We start from the raw sequence: 4990 nt of genomic DNA on the forward strand, positions 1-4990 counted from the left end.
CAACAAAAAAAGGAAATTACGTTATTTCCAACCGCGTGTGGCCCTCTAGCAGGCCTATGCTGACTTCTAGGATCCCTGTGCGTGGGCATGGGATGTCTATAGGCACTGTTGTGACAGGAAGATTTCCAGGCAGATGCTACACCTGTCCAGTCTTCCCCGGCCCACCAGCACATGGCTCTGAGACTTTTTGCACTGCCTTCGTGCAGAATTTCTCCAAGCTCTCAAGTGGGTCTTAAAACTCCCGCGCCTCGGGCTCGCACAGCAGCCGGCCGATGGTCCCAGAATTGTAAGAGCAGGAGAGGGCCGGAAAGAATCCTAAAACAAAACGGATGAAAGGTGGAAAAAAAAGTTAGTTTTCCCTGACCGGGAATCGAACCCGGGCCGCGGCGGTGAGAGCGCCGAATCCTAACCACTAGACCACCAGGGATCCTTATGAACAGAGCTCCATTATTTCCTAAAGAACCAATGATAGAGCGCTAGCCTTACTTCCTTCGACCGCGTTGTGCCGCTGCTTTCTCCTTGTGCCCCCACTTTCCAGGCAGTACCAAGTCCTAGAAGCAGCTACGTGTGGAGAGGGATGTTCTGTTCCACCCCACGGAAGAGAACAGCGGCGGCGGGGTGGGGAGGAGAGGGGGCCGCCCAGGCGAGGCTGGTGAAGGGCCCTCGCCGTGGGCGGGAGGCGGGATGGTGGTGGGGGACCGGGCGGGACGGAGCCTCGGGCGGGAAGGAGCGGCCAGCCCGGCGGTGCCGCAGCGAGAGCGGGGGTGGCTTCCCACAGCGCCACAGGCAAGAGCTGTGCGGCCGCGGCAGGGGCGGGGGCTCGGAGGAGGCCGCCGCTGCCAGGATCTCCCTCTCTTCCTCCGCCAGCAGGCGCGGGCTTCGCGAGGTTGTTTTCCCGCATTTCGTGTCGCCTTTACAAGCCGGTCGTGACCCCGTCGTCTCTGTACGGGGTGTCGCTGTCACGGCTGCAGGCGGGGCCTCGTCAGCCGAGCGCTGTGCGCCAGACACCCCCGCCGGCGGCTGCCGGGAGGGGAGGAACGTGGCGCTGCCGCCGCGCCGGCTTGGCCGCTGCACGAGCGGGCTGCGGGAACACCTCAGCTTGGCCGGGGCAAGGCCTGCAGGGGAGAGCGGGTCCGAAGGCCTCTCTCAGGTGGGAGCCGGTGGCTCCACAGAGGGGATCGCAGTCGGTGTTTGCTTGCCTTGCGCTGCCGCGGCCTCCTCACACGATAGGTTATTAATTTGTGACCTTGTTTTTTTAGTAAGATTTGTGTGAGCAGGGTGAAAACGGCCAGTGCTGCAGATGACCTCTGTGTAAAAGATCTTTCCTCTGGCATGTTGTTTTCATGAGCATGGAAGATCTGGGAGCTGTACTAGCAAGAATAATATTCCCTATTTAGGCAGTGTCCAGCGATTCAGGAAGGTTGGCTCTGCACAAGCAAATTTCTCTAGTTCCCAAGCTCTTTGCCTCTAAAATGCAAAAACCTCTCTGTGTTAAGATAGATAAGCTTCACACTGTGTGCTTGTGGACTGTGCAAATATGCATTAGCTGATCTATAAAAACTTCAGAGTCTGAAAACAAACTTAAGGGGATAATTTTCTTCGGGGAGGAATGAAGGAGGTTGAAGATGTTTGGCTTCCTTGTTCAGCCAATGGTTCATTTCATCACAAACCATTCACTGTAGCAGTCTTGAACAAAATGTGTGTCTTGATTGTGATGGAGCTTTCTTTGGTCTAAATTCAGCAATTTTACTGTGCAGTGAGGGAGATAACAAAATATGAGGTTAAAATCAGGCCCTCTTAGATATGATTAATGTCTTGTATGTGTAGGAACAGCTTTTCACATGTGTAAGATTGACAGCATCTCCTTTGGTATGACCAAGGCCCTGAGGCCAAAGCTGTGAGAGCTAGAAGCTGAGGTATCACTGTGGCCTGAGGCCACTGCAAAGAGGTGGCTGTGCTTAGATGAGACAGGTCAGCTGTCCCAGCAGTTAATCTATGCCCATTGTTGAGGAGAAAGGCGAAGTGGGACCTAGTTTCCTACAGAGTGGAACCTGCAAGGAGCACTAGCTAGATATCGAGGTGGTTATAGTGTAGAAACTGAGCTAGCCTTATGAGTTTGTCTATTCCACTAGGTCCACAGTGTTGTGTTTAAAAGCATAGGCTTCTCCACTCTGAGTGCTTCTCAGGTGGGTTCTGGAGGGGTACTGACTTCTGTGGCTGTGATGTTAGCAGCACTGGAGACAGCTAGCTTAGAACTAGGCTAGGCCCACAGCAGCTGCATTGGCAGGATTGAAGATGTATGTTACAGAATGGTCATTGCAGCCCCTAAGAGTGTCTCCGTTATCAGGCACCACAGAGGAAGTCAGGGGTGAGCCCCTTGATTCTTAAGCTGACTCAGTGATGGAGACAAAATACTCCCCCTAACAATTGCAGAAAAGTAGCTGAGCCTATGAAAAATGTGATCTTATGCTGATGACATAAGATGGGTGGGCAAATGTATTTTGTCCATGCCCTAGGAAGCTGTTAGATATAGAAACAAATCAATCCTGTTCTGTTGTGTTGACACTTAGCAAATCACTTTCCAAATGAGTAATGTATCTTACTATATTTCTCTTGATCAGTGTAAGGATTGTTGATTGCAGCTAGAGGAGCAGTGAAAACGAAGGTATTGTACAAGAGAGATTTACTGAAATAGGAAATCTTTTCCTTGATGTTAACCTCAGAGGTGAGGGCTGACCACTAGACCACCAGGAAAATAGCACTGAGAGTCATATGCTGCCTAGTTATTTTTAGGAATGGCTTTCTTTTCTGCACAAGTCATGTGCACTGACAAAAGATTGTGCCTCTCCTCTGGCTTCCTGTATCCGATAGAGAAGTGCATCAGTGAAACTGTCAGCGATTCAGTCTCCTGCCAGCACAGAAGCAGCCAGTGCCTGTGCCTGCATCCCTGAGATGGTAGCTGGAGAAGAATGAGCTTCCCAAAAGCACCAGGAAAGGAATATCAGAGGCTGATGTTTCTTTTCACTTAACGCTGGTGTGCCTTGAAACTGTGTGAGTAGCATTCAGTGTTAGAGGCACCCCTGGACCACAGCTGTCACAATTTGGTAGGTAAGGCTGAATTTTGGAACCTGGAAAATCAGAGTAATTCCTTTAAATAAAAGCTGTACAGCAGTGTGCAATTAACTTGTCTGTTCCATATGAATACATTACATATTATTATTACTTTAATTTGACACACTGATTGATGTGTGACAGTAGGCTTACAATGTAAAAATGAGTAAGAATAACATCAAAGTAATGTGCTAAGTTATTGGAACATACATAATTTACATACATAATTTGAGTATGTATGTATGTATGTATGTATGTATGTACTATATAAGTAAAAATTTTCGTTCATACCTGGGGTACATGCTACAGCTCTAGTGAAAACCCTTGGTGTGCACAGAACCTGCATTTATCAGTCCTCTCTTTCCTCGACTGTGTTTCATGTGGAAAGTCTTGGTATCAGATTTTCTAATGTAAGTTCGCCTGACTTGTAATGGTACATCATCAGTTTCAAGGAAGTGGAAAGAAGGAAGGAAGAGATGATGCCCAGTCTTTTGCTATTTTATGTTTCATTTCCATGTCTGGTCAGATTGGTGACCTAACAGTTGGATTAGAACCGTTTTCTGGGGGAAAAATACTATTGTAGTTTGTACTTACTATATCTGTTTTAACCGCAGTAGTGTTTTGATGGAAATAATGTGAGGAAAACCTGAAGAGGCGTTGTCCAAACGTTGCAGCTGCTGTGGTACTCGCAGCTCCAAGAGCAGCCCGGTGCCTGCAGTGTGGCGCTCGCAGCGCCAGGGGACGCGGCGCGGGGACGGGCAGCGCCACGGCTCGGGGCCGGCCGGGCGAGGCACCCCCTGCCCTGGGCGATGTTTTAGTGATCCCGAAGTGAAGGAGAGGCGGAGCAGCCAGCAATGTTTTATGAATACTTTCACACGTTCTTGTACTCTTTTTGTTCGGCTTCCGTCCTTACCCGGCACTGCATTTGACTTAGAAAAGCCTGGGTCAGCTTCTTTTCCCTTTTAGCCCATGTTTAAATGCACGTGATTCTGGGGTGTGGGATAAAGCGTGGCTGTGAGGTGCTTCATTCAGTGCCCACTGAGATACCTTAGTTGAAACAAATAGGACTCTTTTGTCATCTCCTCTTGTATCTCAGCAAATTCCATTCCTTTTTATAGTCTTTCTTCTGCTGAGCATTTTGGAAGATACTTCTGGTTTGCTCTTCTAGACACAGAAATAGGTGCACAGAATCAGTTATTATGGGAGAATTTCTTATAAAAGTTTCAAGCTGTGGTCTCTTTCTCATTTTTTAAAAACTTGTGGAAAATTTCAATACCTCAGTCACATTGAGTTATATCTAGACAATAATTTCAAAGTTAAAGGGTGAGTTGGGGACACTCTGAAAATTCATCATTACATAAACTGAAGAAACCAGGCTAAGAATAGCCCTCAGTGCAGTAGGATCAAGCAGAACCTCAATTATGTATGCATAAAAGTCTGTCTGTATGAAACCTATTTTGTGACTACTTTATGGTGAATAATGGTAGGAGTAATAGGCAAAAACAGAAGGGCTGATAATGGGGAAAAAAAAAAAGATTGGTCTCACCTTTATATCTGTTCAAGACTGAACTTATAGTATTCAAGGTTGTCAGTATAATTCTTTATGGCAGGTTGTCTTTCTTAAATAAATGAGCTGTAAGCTAACAATTACAGATGTAAAAGAAACAACTACATGAACTACAGGAGCAATACAGTATTTTTTTATGCTGTTAGTGTAAGCTGATCTGAGTGCAGGTCATAAACATAGTGTACCTCTAGCAATTTTTTCTCATGAATGTATGAAACTCTGTTAATGTACACTGAAGCAGAAGATCAAAACCCATTCAAATGCAGTATTTCAGTATCCCAAATCTGTTCTGTCTTTCATGTGTGGTTATAT

The 4990-nt window shown here is 47.1% G+C and overlaps 1 non-coding gene across 1 annotated transcript; it reads right to left on the reverse strand.

Moving 5' to 3' along the window:
* Positions 1 to 355: 355 nt before the first annotated feature.
* Positions 356 to 427, reverse strand: TRNAE-CUC (transfer RNA glutamic acid (anticodon CUC)). Its single transcript has one exon. It is a non-coding gene; the product is annotated as a tRNA-Glu (tRNA).
* Positions 428 to 4990: the final 4563 nt, after the last annotated feature.

This window comes from Poecile atricapillus, chromosome 3 (genome assembly GCF_030490865.1).
Source record: "Poecile atricapillus isolate bPoeAtr1 chromosome 3, bPoeAtr1.hap1, whole genome shotgun sequence".
NCBI lineage: Eukaryota > Metazoa > Chordata > Aves > Passeriformes > Paridae > Poecile > Poecile atricapillus.